Below are 15,609 nucleotides of genomic sequence, written 5' to 3' on the forward strand. Positions count from 1 at the left end.
AGCAGCCGCGATTCCCAAAGCGGCCGGGGCCAGCTGCGGCGGGGAGCCCGTCCCGGGAGGAGGCCGGGCGGGCGCCATTTCCCGCCGGCCGCGCTCGAGCCGCTCCCGCCCCTCAGCGCCGGGCCCAGGGCGGGCCGAGCCCCTGCCCCCGGCGGACGGGCCGGGCCGGGCCGAGCGGGGCCGGCCGCCGACAGCGCCGCTGAGGGACGAGCCTGAGGCCGCCCCGGGCGGCAGCGAGTGCCATGTTAGGGCAGAGCTGCCCTGGCCGGGAGCCCGGCGTGCCAGGCTCGGCGCGCTGCTGCCTGGGCTTGTTCGTCACGGAGCAAAACGTGTGTGTGGAGAGCTGAGGAAAGCTGCGCTCATAAAGCCGTCCCCGGGCAGCGCAGGTGAGAGCGGGGTCACTGCCCGCGCCTCACGCCCGCCGCGCTCCCGGAGGGCTCGCCAGCCGCCATCGCCTGTCACCGGCCGTGCCCGTTCCCAGCCTGGCCCTCACACAGCCTTCCTCAGCGGGGCGATGCTAGTCACCGTCACTCGAGCAGGCTGAAGACCGCAATTCGGCTTTTTGGCTGCCTTGCAGGTTTTGGTGTTGCTACAGTCTCTTTGCTTAGATGGCTGAAAGGTCTCACCTGCCCTTACCACAGTGTGGGGTTGGCGAGGAAATCTGGCCGTTCCCGTGTGATTACCATGCTGTCTGCTTTACATTGTTTTCTTTTGTGTCTTGCCCTCTGTTACAGTTCTGCACAAGTTGCTGTCAACATTTGTTTTGGATGTTACCTAAAAATCCAGCAGAATGACTCTTTCGGTTCAGACTGTACGTGCAAGTTTACAAGCAGTGTTTCCCAATCCCAGAGATTACCTGTTCTGTTAGAGCTGTAATGAATTCCAGCAATACTATCCCTATTCCTAGAGTCTTTACACAAATAGCAACTATTATGCTGATCAAAAACACTGTGTTGGTCAGTATTCAAAAATTAGCATGGCCCTACTTCATTGTGCCTTCATTTTTTCTGAAGTGCAGCATTGGTGCCCTTGTACGGCTGTTAGGAATCTCACATCTTGTTAAAAAGCAGAGTTGTAGGAATACTGTGAAAGAGTTGCTTTGTCTATCTAAGCACCACCAGCACTACCAAACACTGCAAGCAATTCAGCTAGGGTAGATGGCATTTGGTGACGTTCTAATCTCTTATAGTGTCTTTTGCACTCTGATATTAGCTTCAGCTCTGTTGTAACTGCCAAACACATCTCGTGTTCACAATCACTTCAGGATCATACACAAGAACATCCAGTGCCATAAACAATCCCCAGTGTTCACTACAATTTATGCTTCTCTATGCTCATGTAGTCCAAGTTTCTGGATAGAAGAGACTGGCACTTAAAGTAGTGGCTGCTGCTTCGTTTGTACAACACCTAGTTTCTGGTAATTGCCTTGAGGTTAGACTGGAATGGGAATTCCAGTGTGTCTCAGGGGAGATGTTCATAGCTGTGGGGCTGAAGGAGCAAAAATGAGACGCTTACATGTATCAAGTGGAGGAGACAAGCCTGCTTGTCAATTCCCGGGGATTTCAGCAAAGTGGCACCTCACACTGAGCCAGCCACCGTAAGCATGACAGCCTGACTGATCTGCTTTGAGTGATTTTTTTTTTTCACTAATGCAGTGCTAAGTATCTGAAAGAGGTGTTGACCTTTTTCCTGCCTTTCCCTTCCCTAATTTGCAGGAGAGAAGGAAAATGTGTTATATCCAAGTACCCCCTTCTACTTTGCTAAGTCGAGAGTGAAGCTGTTTGAAAGCAAAGTCACTGACAACAGAATTCCTGGCATGGAAACACAAGACAAGCCACGCCATTCCATGCCAGTTCTTCCTGCTTGTCTTGCCACGTCCTAGACAGTATCTTTGAAAGTAGCCAGAATTCATAAATGAACAGAGGTATATCTCCCACTTCCCACTACCTGTGTATTTGAGATAAGCCCTTTTTTTTCCCAGTAGTTAGAATTCCCTTTTACACATGAGGAGCTTTCAGAGCAAAGTCTGAAAGTGCAGGCTGAGTAGCCATCATGACCAGGAGAGGCTGTATAATGGAACTTCAGGCTCAGATATTGATCTTACTGGCATAGTGTGCAGTGGATGGTGAGAGTTCCATGTGAAACCTGATTTACAGACGATTTGCAGATATGTAAATGGAGCAGCAGTAGAAGTGTTGATCTCATTAATTTGTAATATAACAAGTGGAATAATAAGTTGGGGTTTTTTTACTCACGGTGATTATATAGCTGCAGTTTATGCTTTATCATGTGTCTGTCAAGATGATGAGCAAGTTCAGTATTTTTGTAGCTAGCAGGGATCAGGGCATGCTCTGTGCAATAAGAGGCTGTGAGTAAAACCAGGCTAACAAGATCTTTGGATTTATCTGAACAGGAATACAAGTGAACCTGGAAGAAAAGAATCTCATGATTGCCACTGATCACAAGGAAGAGAAGACTTCAAACTGAGGGAGCTGCTGATCAGTAGGGTAATTGTGTAATTACTTGTCCAACTGTTAAATGGCTTCTGATGAAAATATCTCTGCCTAGACAGGCTGTAATCTGACTTCTCCCAGAACAGAAATACTATCCCAAAACTCCTAACAAGAGGCATATAAGGCACCATACTCTATAGGCATCCTTGTAACACCAATCCATTAATTTGTTGTAATGAAAACCAATGTGCTAATGAAAGACTCCTAGCACAGCAGCAAAACTGGCACTGCATTTTTTTTTCAAGAATCTGTGCAAGAATCCTCCATATTATTGATTCAGATTATACAACACTACTAGACCCTTTCTTTGCTTACTTTTCAAAAAAGAAGTTACATTTACTGCCATGCCAACATAAGTAATACTGATGAGCTGGTGCTGATTGGGAAGTGGTTTCATCAATGAAAATGAGTTCAAATGTAGGCTTGTATGGCAGTGCTGCTATGTCTATAATTGAATAAATAGTAAGTGTGCTGTAGGACAATTTTACCATTGGATAGTAAATGGTAAAGAGAAAACAATGGGAAAGAAAAGAGTGTTATGGACTTTTCCTGTTTCATGGCTCTTTTAAAGTCCATCCAAAGGAGCTGCTGTGCCACAAATTCATTAGTCCCCTAAAACCACTGAGCCATAAAAAAGTTCTCACACCTTTGTCCCACTTTTCCTTTCCCTCTGCAGGGATCAGAGGGTTCTTTGCTTTCATCCCCAAGAGCCCTGGTATGCTTGTAGAAAGAGTCTCAGACCTGTACAAACCTTAGTGTGTCCTTGGTAAAGAACCTGACTCACATACCCCTTCCCACTCCAGCCTTGGGAATGTTTCCTCCTCCCCCTCAAAGAAACATTGGGAGGTTAAGCAAGAGCAGCAGCTTCCCAACAATTCTTAACTCCTTGAGAGCTGAAGTCCTTGTTCAGGCTTGCTGAGTCTAGAACGAGGAGCTTGGAAGGAGTTCTGACAAACTTACGAAATCCTGACGAATCAGAAGACATTTCCTTTTCCTCCTTCCCTGCTTCCATCAGTTATTGTTCTTCACTGCCTCTTGCACAAGCCCAAAAATATCCTGAAAATTAATGTCTTTTGTTGGCTGCAGTTAGACTGTGCCGAAACAAGACTTAACAGCACAGATTTTCAGGGAGCTAGTTCCATGGTTTATGCAGCAAATAAATATAGGAGATATTAATTAAAATGTTTGTTTACCAAGTTGATCTGCAGGATATGCAAATCTGAGGAGATGACATTCCATAAAAAGAAAGAGCATACCCTTCCTTTCTTCCCCACTGTTGGGTGTTCTCCTGGAAAATGCTGGGTTTTTGTATTAATGTTATGGTTACTTTAAGAAAATAAATAAAAAATTCTGGCAATAAGTAGCCAAGGCAAACTGTAGTGCTGCCTCTGGATCAAACAAAGTTGTTTGCCAGTGCAGTGATCGTTTTATGAGAACTTCCTAAAACCAGTCCCTCAGAAAGTGGTTATGGATGAAAGTAGCAAAAGCATTAAGTCCAGAGACCTTTAAATCAGAGGGTATTTTGATGCTATTGGCTACTGGATCATGTCTCTTTGGCCCATTTGCAGAGTTTTTCTATTTAGTAAAAACTTGGCCAGACAATGGTAAATTAAAAATTAGATTTGTAACTGGATCTGGCTATTAAAATGCTTTAACATTAGGATTTAACAATCGTAGCTTTGTTTGGAAAAGAAAAAGAATTAAATTGGCAAGGACTAAAGGCAAGCTACAACAACAAAAAAAAAATTGCAGAGCCTCTGAAGTACAGTGCAGTATGTCAAGGGCTTAATACATTACAAATAAACGTGTGTGTGGCTTACCATCCTGCCAAAAGAATTGCAATAGCAACCCAACCCTCCAAACAGAGCTTTACAAATCAAATACCATAGAAAAGAACTTATAACCCATCACTCTACTAGAGGCAGAAATTCAAGAGGCTGAATTGTATTATTACAGGGGCATAATAAGGCCTTGGCCACAGAAAATTTGCTGTTGTTTGAAGTCTGCAGGAGGATGCAGTTGGAGTGGCAGGACTAGGATTTCATTTGTACAAACAAAATCCAAAAGAAGGTCGAAGTACCCTACAAGAAGACACTATTTTGAAAAGCAGACACTTGAACTGCTTAGAGGAAGAATGTATTTTGTCACTTTGGCTATTGACCTTGTAATCCAAAAAAAGCACAAATTTTTAAAACATTTTAAATCATTTAGAATTAATTAGAAAATATGGTGTTTGCTTCTCCAAGAGAACTACTCACTCAATACACTCCAAACATCACATATTTAGAATGCAAGGAGTTAATAGAGTTTCATCTGATCTGTAAAGTAAAATAAGCTACTTAGGATTTTTATTTCTTACGAGAGGCCAAACAAGAAGACTTACTCATTTGCAGCCAAAGCTGAGTGACAAGCAGCTCCACCAGTGAGGACACTCTGTTTCTGTATGGATCTGTTCTGCAGAGCACACAGGTAAATAAACAGGGACTCTGAGCCATCAGTGGGATGGTTCTGCTCCCTCCCCATGGAGCAAACCACAGCATTCCAGCAGAACTCTCACTCAAATAGCAAGCCTGACATGCAGATGCACTTCTCTCCATATAAATTTGTCCACATGTACATTGTACACTATCAAATATGTACACATAGAAATTCAAATCCAGGAATTGGATAATCTAGAAGAATTTTTGGGTTAGCATATCTTCTGAGGACTGGACCACACTGCAAAGATTCTAATTCTGTATCTATGTCATTTGGGAATCCATCTTTCTTTATTATTGTGATGGAAATCCATCTTTCTTTATTATTATGATGGAAATCCGTCTTTATTATTATGATGTCTCCATGCATATGTTAGCTCCTTCTAAGTGTCTATTAGAAAAACATAATATTGCTACTCCTACTGAATTCTTATGTAATTTTAAGTATTTTAATGGCCACTTAACTGAATCCCACAGCAAGCAGTACAGAAAAGGGAGAAAACAGACTTGCTGAAGTCAGTGGAATATGCATTTAACTCTACATGAGAACATTGGGGTGCTGTATGAGACGTGGACATGGCAATGAACCAGATTCTGCCTGCAGATATGCATTCTTTAATCTCATTTATTTAAGTGGATTTTGCCACAGGCAAAACTTGGACCTGTGTACTCTGAAACTAGAAATAGTTTTCATAGTGATTGAAAGTATTAACACAAAATGTGCACAGCATGAGCCCTATCATTATTAAGAGCTAAGCTTTTAGTGCAATAAAGTTTTAATAAAAAATATAAATTTGAAGTAATAATGATTCTTACAAATTTTGCATTTTAAATCCTGGTAAGTAAACAGTGCATAAGGGTATCAGGAAACAGCAGTGTGTTGTAATTCTTGCAACATTATTATGAGTCTCAGGCATTTACTGTTTTCTCAAAGGCAGTCATAGAAATATGTGAAAGCCTTTTACCCTTATATTAAAAAAAGAAGAAGAAAATGTATTTGTCATCTAAATGAAGCTCAAAATTAATTTTTTGACACCTATAATTTTTTAATTTTATCATAATATATGTTGCAGCCTGACACAATATTTTTGAATGTAGGCACTTGCCAATACTAAAATGTTATCATAAGGGCCTTCATAAGAAAAGAGTTAATTTCACAAAGCAGCTGAATGTGTATTATAATAGCTGGGATTTGTACATGTATTCTGGTTTGGGGACTTGGGGAAAGAAGCAAAGACTAGAGCATCACAGCAGACTGTAAAGATCTGCTTGATACAAAGGGAGTGAATGAGAGATATGGATCAGGTTGAGCAAAGCACTGTTAGTGACTGGGAGATCTGAGGCTCAGGAGAGGAGTGGAGTCACTTCCATCTGAACCAGCCTTGAGGGGCTGGCTGTGTGCAGCCCTCCTCCCTTTTCCCTCTGGCCCAATTCCTGCTTCCACAGGAAGGAAACACACACAGGTCAGTCAAAAGGAAATCTGAGTGTGCTCCTCCAGCCTGGCCAGTTGTTCAGAATTGACATCTGCTCTTCCTTATAGAAATGGGTTATCTGGGCAGTTAACAGTGTCACTGGGAATGATCTCCACCATGTTAGGATTTAGATCAAAGAGCAGGATTTTGTTAAAGGAAGGAGCAGCATTCTCAATTTTAAGTAAAAATTATTAAAGTTGTATATTTTTACTTTTAATTTATAAGAAAGTATCATTAGGATGCTCAGGAAATGAGATGGGATCTGTCCAAATAAATTTTAGAGAACTGAAGGTGCATCAAGTACTTTCCTGCAAAAGCTGAGGAGAGCAATAATCTCAACAGTTTCTTCATTCTTCAGACTGTAGGTTATAAAAAAGTTAAATTATCATATTATCAATATCTATGGCATAATCTGCTGCTGATGGAAGTTGAATTCTCCTCTGAGAGCAAGTGTTTTTCTGGGAAAATTATCCTGCAAACAGGACAAATCAGGTCGTTCCTCACTTCCACAACCTTGTAGGACTGCTGCAGTTTCACTGCAGAGCTGCTCTGCAGGAGGTGGTGGAAGGTAAAGGTCTTGTCCTTAGCAGCTTTTTATGTATGTGGAGGTTATTGTAGTTACCAGATCAAACAGCTAAAGGCTGTTGTGAAAATACAGACCTGACAACACTTTGTAGGTGCAAATGGTTGTGGGTTTGGTGGGATTTAGCAACATGCTTCATCAGCACTGAATTGCTTGAGTTCAAAAGCTGTACAGGACTTCTGAATTGTTCCTGAAAGAATATGTGAGGTCTGTTGGGATGAGTCATTTATCCAGTGTGTGTTCTCATCTGAGCTTCCCCATTAGTCTTATCCATTGATGTTTTTTATTTTGAGTTTCTTCATTCAGGTTGGGATGGTGTTGTCCTGGGCAGCTTGTTACCACATCATAAGGAAGCATTGCCTTGACTCTTCAGTTTGTGGGTTTAGGTATATTTTTGTGTTTTAGCAAGCTCTGTGTGTTTGAACACACTATGAATGGAGTGGAGACTGGATTTTTATGTGTCAGTTCCTCGCAGTGGAACTGCTCAGTGTCTAAAGCTGCAGTACCTGTTCTGCCTGAGAGGCTACTGTCACAGTGGGGCACCTCCAGTCATCATCCCAAAGGAGATTGTTTCCTCTCCCTTTTCACCCACATGTCCTGTTTTCTTAACTACAAGACCAGCCACCATTCAAGCTCTGTTATTGGGGGTTAGGAGGAAGCTGATGCTGCCCATTCAATTCAAAGAAGCTGTGCTGTTTTGGCTTTTTTTAAAATTACTGATTTAGAATCAAATTCTGCCATCACTATGAATAGTTTGACAACCTGGTACTGTAGCTTTCCATTTAAGCCCCAAAAGGGTACATACATGCAAGTTCATAGAGTAGCTTTAAGTTTTTCCTTCTCTCTTAGAAGATAGGCCATTTCCCTTACATGAGAAAAGCAGATTTTTTTTCTAATCAGGCATTACAAAGACAGTACCAAACTTCAAAAAGATATGGAGTATTTGAGAACTTTGAGCCTTTTTTGTTGCTGAATTCTTCTGAATGAACCATAGCAAGCTGTTTATTCTCCTTTCATTGAAAGCCTATTCCATAGGCTCTGAAATTACAGTTGAAAAAATATTTTATATCTTTTCCCATGTTCCTTTATTATGCACAAGCTTACTGCCACCATAGGGTAATTTACTGATAAATTTGAGCACTTACTACCCCAATTTATCAATGCCTTCCCAAAACAACATGTCACAATCCTCATTTCATTTCAAGAGTATATATTCATTTCCGCTGGTGTTAAAGCTGGAGTGTCTGTCCAGCTCCCCTTCCTCTCAGGGTTGCAGGTGTTGGTTGCTGACTGATTCTCCCAGTAACAGGTGAGGAGCAAAGTGAGCCAGAGCTGCTGAGGCAGCTCAGATGAACATCCTGGCACTGGCTCTGGGGATGCCCAAACATCTCCCTGCCTTGCTGCCTCGACCAGGTGCTGAGTTGGTCCTCACAGCAGGATAAACAAGGAGTGAAAAGGAACTGCAGCCCTGGAACAGGAGACAGTGAGGCCATTGAAGGTACACAACACTACTCATTTTCTCCAGTGAGACTGTACTCTGAGCAAGGAGCTTCTGCTTATTAGGACAACCATCAGCATTTTAAAAATCAGCCTCATCTTTGGAGTTAGTCAAACTTAGTGTGTGCTTCAGGTACAGACTTAAGCCAAACATGCACAGCAAGGACTCCTATCTCTTTTTTGCAAACCACAATGTCCTGTAGAGTGTCAGTTTAATGTCTTCAGCCCAAAACATGCTGCTTGTGTGCTAACAAAGTGCACTTGCAAATCGTTGCTAACACCTGAGAAATAAAAATTACTTCAGTTCCCCCACTGTTAAAAGTACAACACTTAAAGTAAGAAAAAAACCCACCAAATAAAACCAAACAAACAAACAAAACAAAAATTTTAACACTTTTTTTACCCATAAGTAAGAGTCCAGTTTTGAGTGAGGGTGTGGTGAAGTTCTGAACCCATATTCATGTGCATGTTGAATGCCATAAACTGCTCATTGCATTCTGTGCAGGATGATTCACTTTTTCCAACTACTTCAGTGTTGCACATATGGAATCTGTTGTATATTGTCAGCCAGTGCTGCACTATGCCTCATCCCCTTGTGTATGTAAACCATTCTGAGTAGTTCAGCCATTCCTGTAATATCCTTATTTCTGCAGTGTTCTACTCAGGAGAGAGAAGGCAAGGCTTTTTGATATTTTATTTTGCAATCTAAGTATGGGATCTAGTAATATATTAAAGTTTATCATAACAGCTACTCCAAGAACACAGGACTTTATCTGATGCTATGTTAACTTGGACAGTTTGACTTCAAAGCACTTAGCTTGTGATCCTAAAATTGTTCCCTTTAGAGAGTGTGTGTTCTGCTTTGGGTTTTCTTAGCTATAATAAAATCATCTCTGAGCTTTTTAATCCCCTGCAAGTTTTGAGTGTCACATTTGTAGAAGATAAAAGCATCTTCCTGTGGCATAAGGTCTTCTCATCTGCCTTAACCTTTCAGTGTTTGGCAAATGGGATGAAAGCTTTTATTTGCATCCAAACAAAAGTTTAAAGCAGTCAACTGTCAATAAAGCTGCTGGCAGCTGTTCCAAAATCTTTGGGACAGTTTATAGATAGCCAAGGCTGATTGGCACTGCTGCTGAATTCCTGAGGAGGGTGGAATTGCAACCAGATCCAGTGGGTGGGTTGTGAGGAACAAGGGGGCCACGTGGATGTGCATGTTCTCCTTTCTTCTGACATCTAACCCAGGACTACAGCAAGCTCTTGTTTTTTATTCAAACCTTTGGATGTTGCAGTTTTTAGTCTTTTTAAAGTTCTTTTTTTTGGTCTATACTGGAAGCAAAAGCAGCATCACCTCTCAGATTAAGCCTGGTTTTCAAAGTCTGTGTGAATAGCTTTTGCAGCCTCCTTCCTTTGGTTATGTTTGTGACAGGCAAAGCACTCCCAACTTATTGTAGCTGAGTCCAAACAGGGATTCATAAATATATGCCATAAATTAAGGCATAGCATAATGAAACAACTCTTAAAATGTTGAATCACTTGTGCTGAAAACATTGAAGACCAGGGCTGGAGAGCCATTCCCTCACTCTCCTCCCTCACATGACCTAAAACCAGCCTGACAGGTGAGAAACAGGCTTTCTGGTGTGGTTTTTTTGCCTGCTTTGATAGTGCCTGCAGCCCTGCCAGGTGCAGGGTGTGGCTGCATGGGAGCTGAACTGCCTTGTGCTGAGTTGTTTATCTTTGCTGGGAAACCTGCCCCTACCAACCTGTGGTAGGGAACGTCGAGCTTAGACATTGTGCTCAAAGAAGACCACCTGTGGTGAAAGGAGTCGCATCTGCTGCAGTGGAGGTGTATCAGTTAATACAGTATAATTAAACCCATAATGAAAAAATAAGGATCTATCCCTTTGGAATATACCTTTTGGTTTGTTCTCTCCTAATGGCTAAGTGTAAATATTATGGGCTCCAGTAGCATCTGAGTGAATAATGCTCTCCACCCTTCCAAAAGCAGAATTGTTACTTTGTGAACTTTCTATACTTCCTACTGTTTTTTGCATTTTTAGAATAAGTAGTGATGTTGGGTTTGGAGGGTTTTTGTGTATATCTAAAAAATACCACAGCCTTGACTAACTAAGACTAACCTTGAAGGCCACATTTGCCAGGCCCATGACCAGCAGTACATCCAACTGAAAAACAATTCCACTGTATTAAAGTCTGTACTAAAGTACTGCAGGACCTTTACTGTTAAACGGGATATTTACATGTCAGTAGATATTGGGATGCAAAATTTTTATTTCATAAACAAATTAAGTTTTAATATAAACAGACTTCCAGGTTTTGTTGTGTTAATGGGCTTGAGGACATTGATACCAGCCCTGAGGAAGAAGACGTGGGGGTGTTGGTGGAAGAGGAGCTCAACCTGACCCAGCAATGTGATCACAGCCCAGAAAGCCAAATGTGTCTGGGCTGCAGCAGAAGGGGACTGTGCCCTGTGCTCCACTCTGCTGAGGCCCCACCTGCAGAGCTGCCTCCAGCCCTGGGCCCCAACACAAGAAGGATGTGGAGCTGTGGAAGCAATTCCAGAGGAGGCCATGAAGATGCTCAGAGGGCTGGAGCACCTCTGCTCTGGAGACAGGCTGGGAGACTGCGGGTGTTCAGTCTGAAGTAGAGAAGGTTCTGAGGAGACCTTAGACCTCTTCCAGTGCCTAAAGGGCCTCCAAGAGGCTGGAGAGGGACTTTTGGTGAGGGTGATAGGGAAGGATAACCTGATAGGAAAACAGGTAACAGCTTTAAAGAGGGAAGTGTTGGATTTAAATATAAGGAAGAAATTCTTCCCTGTGAAGGTGGTGAGGCACTGACTGGCACAGGTTGCCCAGAGAAGTTGTGGCTGTCCCATCCCTAGAATTGTGCTTGGAGAAGCCTGGCCTAATGAAAGGTGTTGTGACTATATGATCTTTAAGGTGTCTCCCAACCCAAACCATTCTATGACAGGAGATTCTTTTTTGTGTGTGTGTGTTCTCTGCCTTATTTGTGTCCCATCTCCCCCTCAGTTTCTTATTTCATCTCTCATGGAAAGTTAGGAATACATTAGAATAAAAGTTTTCATTTCAGAAAAGAGAAAGAAAAGCATTCTCATTTTTCTTTTCAGAAACATGGGGAAAGCAGCCTTATAAGTTCATTCCCAGACATATAAAACACTCTTATAAATGACTTTATATAGTGTGAGGAACTGCAGGAGCCTGTTTCTTTTGAAATCTTGCAGAATGCAGTATTGCCTTTCAGATCTTGATCTTGCAGTGGAATACTAATGTGAACACTTCTGGAGAATTTTCATAATGGCTTTACCTAAAATGACTGCTTTACATAGAATACATAAGGGAAAATACTGACTTGTCAAAATTCAAATAATTTTGTGGGAACAAATAATTTTCTTGAGGTTTTTGACAGGGAAGCAGCTTCTCAGTTGAATGAGAAGCCCACTGCATATACCCCTGTCCACTGGATTTGGCTGCCTTTAAGTCTCTGCTTGCAGTTCTCCTGGCAGCCTTGATAACTAATGTGTGTCAGATTTTTATTCTCACCTACTGAGGTTGTTTCATTTCTTATCTGTGCTAAAAATGCTTCAGGACAGAACTGAGACTGTTTGTAGTCTGCTTAAGCAACTCCACTGGTTCAGACTCCTGCCCTGCTGTTCCCAGCACATGCCAGGTACCTGCCCTGGGAAGTGTTTGCCAATCACCTGGGAGCTGGATAGAGACAGGCTGGGGATCAGGCTCCTGTTCTGAATGATCCACCCCATTCCCACTGCATCCTTCCTCTGAGCAGCCTGGCTCTGAGGGTGTTTTTCCTCCAGGCTGGATCAGCATATACATGTTTTGTTTTCTTTCCTGTCCTCCATTAAAAAAAAAAAAAGAAAAAAGAAAAAAGAAGAAGCTTAGTGGCACCTGTTTCATCTGCATGGAGAGCAGGGCACTCAGCTCATGTGGTGTGAGACCGTTGTCCTCTCTGCAAGGAGCACGCTACCCTGCCCCTCCAGTCTTAAGCAGTTTAGTACCATGCTGTAGCAGGATGCTTTAGGATGCTGTCAGTTTAGTTCTGTCCTTTTGGATTCCATCCCAGCATCAGAGGCTTGAATATTCAAACTTCATACAATGCTAGTTTTCAAGTTCACAAAGGTAGTAGCTGATATTGTTTTAATTGAAGTCAGAGGGTTCAATAATTTGGGACTGCCTGATACTTTCTGGCCTTTCAAGAAAGATTCAATCTCTTGGAACCATTTGCTTTGCTGTCAGGAGGACCTTGCCAGCAAGCTGGTTTATACATTTCAACATTTCCATTTTGCAGTTTTTCCAGAAGATGCTGATTTTTTTCCCTTTTCTTAGATAAATAGAAGTCAGACACTTGAAATGAAACCAACGCAAAAGAATTTTAGAAGCTGACTGGAGTAAGAATGTTTGCTTTCAGTTTGTTGCTTCCTGTTCTGATCATGAAATTTGATTAAAACTTGGTTTAAAGATAACAGCAACCCCACGAATCAATATATGGTGTAGTAATATCTGCTAACACTTCTTTTGAAGAAGGGATGATTATGAACTGTGTCTTTTAGGGTTTTTTAGTACAGAGGAGACATTTCACTTGCCAAGATCAGTTCTTGTTCTACTTTTTCTCTTTTCCTGTTTTGGATCAAGCAAAGAATGATGTAGTTCTCACTAAACCATGTAGTTCTCACTAAAATTCATAGGCTAAGAGTTTGTTTTTTTCTGGGAAAAAGAGGGCATTAGTCTAAAAGAAAAAAATTATTCTGCTGTACTGAGTCTGATTATACTGAAAAAATAGCTTTAAGTAAAAAAGCCTATTTTATTATTATTTGAAATTTAAAACTCCATTGATTTGTTTAGTAAGATTGCCCTATTGCACAACTTTGTAATCAGAGAAGCCTTGTGAGGAGACTTGAAAGAAATGCTAGTATTTGTCACAGAAGAGTAAGAATTATACAAAATGGTTGGTTTGGGTTGTGTTTTCTTCCCCCTGTAAGTCATAAGAATCTTTCTTATAGGATCTTTTTTTGAAAAAATGCATTTATGTTTTGTGATGCTCAGCAAGACAGGAATATAACCCCCTAAAGGCATGTAAATAGGATTAAACCAACATTTACTATTCTCTAGGTGTATGAGTCAATAGGGATCAATAATTCTTCTGTCTTAGTACTTTCTTTGACAGTAGATTTTGAAATTCTGAAACTTAGAATGAAAGATGGGTTTGGCCATAGCAGATTCTGCTTTCAGAAACTTTGTATTTCTGCAGGGTATGTTCATACTTCTGTCTAAAATTCAGTTGGCCTTGCTTGCTTTGGGAAAAATCCTCACAGCTCTGCCCATGTCTAATCACTGATGAGGAGAAGTTCAGTTCACAGTCTTGAATTGTTGCATTTTAATGCCTACTGGCTGCAAATCAAACGTTTGCAGTGATAACCACCAACAACTCTTTATCAAGCTTTGTGCAGGTAGTGAAACACTGCTTTGTTGTTGTTGTTGCTTGGTTGGGGGTTTTTAAGTGGAAGAGAACAGGACTGGGCTCCTGTTTGTGTTGCAAAGGCAAAGTGTGGCTTTGATTGTGTGTGACTCTTGAAGGACTGGCTTGGACAGCAGGTGTGGAATTCCTGCAGGCAGGAACAGCATTAGCATTAAGACTCCTACTGGTTGGTTTCTAGATAATAATTACATAGTGAAAGTTGTCTGTGATTGCAGGAGAACAAAGAATGCTTCCTTGCTCTTTGCCAAAGCTCCCCTAAAACACCTCCCTCAAACTTAATGTAGATATTTGTTAAAAAATTTGAACCCACAGCGAAGAAACTTAAGCGGTGTGTAGCAGTGCCACCTAGTGTAGACTGTTACTCCTTGGTTTTCCACAATTTTACTGCTCTTGTACCTTGGGTCTGTAATGGTTCAAGAAAATAAACATGACCTCTGCATTGTAGAAAGGGTTTTAAAGGTGATTCTCTTGAAATCTGGGCTAGAAATCTGCTCACATAAAACAGCTCTCACCCAATGGCTCTTTCATTCCTCTGCTGAGTTAATGACAAAGCAGTTTGAAGTTATTCATGCATTACGAGTAATTTTGTTTATATAATGTTTAGCTGTTAAAATGAGATGGGCAGGTAGGAAGGAGCAGCAGCTGGATACTACTCTTGCTTAGGAAATATCAGCTTGACATTGTAGATTTTCATTGAGGATCAATAATACTGTAAAATTATTCATGGAATAAAGTAGCACTTATGGCAAAAACTGGTAGAATATGTCTGTCAATCTACATGCTGGGAAGTGAAGGAGAAGAAATGAGGTTTAGATTACAGATTCAAGCAGTAAATTGTTTATCCTGTGTGCGAATTCTGGAAAGAAATGGACTTAAACTTGCTATGGCAAATTGTTGTCATTTATAACTCTCAGCCTAATGGCTATTCATGCTGTTGAGTTTTGAATCCTAACTGGCAAAGAATATTCCTCACAAGTCTGAGCCTTTGTTATGACAAATAAACAAAGCCATGGAATGGATTTTTATTTTCACTATATTCTCTCTAAAGATAGACTAATGAAATCTAAAGACATTTTTCTAGATTTTCATCAGGCTTAGGAAAACAGACATTTAGTTCTGTGCACCTCTAACCTAGAGGAAGTTCATCACTGCAGCTGGAGCTGCTGGGAATTGCATGTTTTTTCTAGATTCCCAAAGGAAACACTGTCAGCCAAAGTTGGAAATGGCAGGAGGACAGAAAGCAAAAGGCACAAAAAGGCTGGATTTGTACTGACATGGTATTTATTCTGCTCTGCCTTCCAAATCAGCTGCTGAAGCTCTTTTCCAGTTAAGAATTGTTTATCTAGTGCTGTCTAGTTTAATACACAGAGACACTTCTGAGGCCACCCAGGGAATGTGAAAAGCCCTGCCCTGAGTTCAGGTGTGCATGTGCCCCCTTTGATTACTGATTCCAGGCATGGGAAGGGGAGAAGACCATCAGGATCCTTGAAGGAATGATTTATATGAAACTGAGAGGATAATTTATAGTGTATTGATACTCA

General features: G+C 41.4%; 1 long non-coding RNA gene across 2 annotated transcripts; it reads left to right on the top strand.

Moving 5' to 3' along the window:
- The first annotated feature begins 497 nt into the window (after positions 1 to 497).
- Positions 498 to 11,907, top strand: LOC135281598 (uncharacterized). 2 transcript variants are annotated; one of them, XR_010348194.1, is made up of 3 exons: positions 498 to 1,924; positions 2,414 to 2,507; positions 4,907 to 11,907. It is a non-coding gene; the product is annotated as an uncharacterized LOC135281598 (long non-coding RNA). The 2 variants fall into 2 exon arrangements; XR_010348193.1 differs by having other exon boundaries at positions 498 to 811; positions 1,716 to 1,924; positions 2,414 to 11,907.
- Positions 11,908 to 15,609: the final 3,702 nt, after the last annotated feature.

The sequence above is a fragment of the Passer domesticus genome, chromosome 15 (genome assembly GCF_036417665.1).
Source record: "Passer domesticus isolate bPasDom1 chromosome 15, bPasDom1.hap1, whole genome shotgun sequence".
Taxonomy (NCBI): Eukaryota; Metazoa; Chordata; class Aves; order Passeriformes; family Passeridae; genus Passer; species Passer domesticus.